At 42.1% G+C, this 2500-nt stretch overlaps 1 protein-coding gene across 1 annotated transcript in view; it reads left to right on the forward strand.

Annotated features, from left to right (window-relative positions):
• atp2b3b (ATPase plasma membrane Ca2+ transporting 3b) overlaps positions 1-2500 on the forward strand; it is a 26427-nt gene that overhangs the window by 20829 nt on the left and 3098 nt on the right. The gene's annotated exons all lie outside the window — the stretch shown is intronic.

Here is a 2500-nt window from a genome sequence, read left to right on the forward strand (position 1 = left end):
TGCAGTTCTCTAAGCTGTAAACCTTCGAGTATAAAAAGCCCTGATTATACACTGCTGTTTCCATCGGTTACACTTAAACAGGTCCACTGTTGCTCTCGCTTTCTTCCTCCTCCTTCTTCTCTTCCTCTCACTTCAGTTCAGTCCTGCCACTGTTGTCAACTGTTTATTTCTGTAACTATTTCCAGCTCTGACGTCACAACTTTGGCTCTCTCCTCCCCGATGTCTCCAAAAGTCCTGATTTCTCCCTCTTATGTCTCTCTCTCCCTCTCTCTCTCTCTCTCTCTCTCTCTCATCACTCTCTCCTCCCTCTGCTATACATGTGAGGTATTACAGGTTTCCTGATTGTTTCGAAGTCAACAGATATATTCTCTGAAATGTCTTGTGACTGTTCCTCTGAAGTGGACTTGTTCCTCTGTAGACTCTTTGTTGGTATTTAGACATGAGCAGATCTAAATCCAGGCTCTTGTGTAGTAGTCATACTGATAAGATTCCTTTAGTAGGTTTCTCCTCCTTTTATTTGTTTTTTGATCTTTCTTTGTCCTTTACCTCACCCCGTTTTGTCATCCATCCACGTCCTTTTGAGAGTAGCACCCAGCCCTCATGTTTTTCTCTTTTTTTCTTTGTATATCAGTTCTGCGAGTGTGTTTGCCAGTGTGTGCTTTCTGTGCGCATGTGGGCCGGCTGATTAGATCCCAGAGCCCTAGACTGATTTCTGTGTGTTTGGTGTTTCTCTTTCAGTGTAGGAGTGCATGTGTGTGTACATGTGTGCACATTAAGTGCTTGTATCCGTGTGTGCGTGTGTGTGTGTGTGTGTGTGTGTGTGTGTGTGTGCTTGGTTGTGTGAGTGTGTGTGTGCGTGCATGTGTGTGGTTGTGATGTCTCTTCATTTGCTTGCCACAACAATTTACTTAGTTCCTCCTCAGTTGCTTCTCCTTCCCTCCCTCCCTCCCTTCCCTCCATCCTTCATTCCACGCTGCCTTCCTCCCCACTTTGCTCCATCACCTGTAGGTGTAGGTACAGAGAGGCCCAAGGTGCTGCTGACACCTCATTGTTGACTGTTTTCATTCAGTGGGTGTTATTTGGGCTTTGTACTTTGGAAACACATCCTTCTCTCCATCGCCTCTGGATAAGTGTAACATGTAACGCTGCATGATTACGTTCAAGGCACACTGACATAGTTTGTCAGAATGGAAAAAGAGTTGTTAATGTGACGGAGGTGTGGAAGGAGGGATGTATCATCAAAGTATTAGAACACATTCAGATCACAACACTGGTAGTTCATTGCTTGCTTTTTCAATTCTTTTCCCTGAACTTAAAGAGCTTGTTGTGTCCAAATCTGTAACTTGACAGTAGTATGACATATTCACATTTGGACCCCGGCGTGGTTCACTTTCTGATGAGAAGGAAAATGGATATGGACAAACAAATGATGAGAATGCGAAGGAGCAAGCTTGGATTTTAATGTGCCTTAGGTTTACTTTTCTGAATCACTTCGTGTTGTTTGAATCTAGCCTTTTTTAAATAAAAGTAATCATTCTTTGCTTTAACCTTCAGGAATGTGAGGGATGGCGTTGCCATGTTTAACTTCCAAGCCGATAAAAGTTTACCAGAATTCCCTCCATTGACTAAACTCTCTGCCACACATCTGGCACCCAAAGCAGTAAACAAACAATTCAAATTGATATGATCCTTATTAATTTAAAGACATGATGAAGTGAGTAACCAAAGCAAAGTGACCTCTGCCCCGCTGCACTGCTGCTCATCCTCAGTGAGCATCAGGCTCATCACTTAAAGGATCCACCTTTGTAACACAGACCTTAGTAACATGTTGTGTCTCATTATTTATGAGGACCTCCATCAGCACATCTGTCTGCTGAGCTCAGTGGACTCGGCCGGTCCAAAGGTGTAATCGTTTTAGACATAGAAACCATAATCAACCATGTTTTCAGTAATAAGGAGTTCAGATTATAGCTGTTACACTAATAATGTTTGTTTTTACCACTTTACATGATAAGAAAGGCCAAGCTACAGATCTCTATGAGGTTTACATGGACTGTATATATTTAACTGGTCTCATCTTTTCCACTGCAGATGTTTCAGTCAGTTAGATGGACACTTGTTACAGTGCATACCTCTGCCAAGGCTGAACAAGCCAAGACCAATGCTGTATTAATATGTTGGTGTAAAGTCATAATCATTGGACTTGACATATCGTATATCCTATCCAGACCAAATTACACCCAGACATGAGAATTTAACCTTAGTTTCTCAAATTACATCATCAGAAAAGGTGCAGAATCATAAACAATGAGAAACAATACGTTATATGTGTCTGTGAAATAATCCTTTAACTTCACTACCCAGAGTTCATTGCAAAGCAAACTACTTCTGAAACAAACAGCGCCAAATCAGCCCAGCCCACTGAGTTGGCACCGTGCCACATTTCAGTATGATACAGTACATGCGTGTTGTTCTGATGAGGACACGGTTAAAATCAAAG

The sequence above is a fragment of the Genypterus blacodes genome, unplaced genomic scaffold (assembly GCF_046128005.1).
Source record: "Genypterus blacodes isolate CSIRO-AG114 ecotype Tasmania unplaced genomic scaffold, CSIRO-AGI_Gbla_v1 ptg000156l_1, whole genome shotgun sequence".
Taxonomy (NCBI): domain Eukaryota; kingdom Metazoa; phylum Chordata; class Actinopteri; order Ophidiiformes; family Ophidiidae; genus Genypterus; species Genypterus blacodes.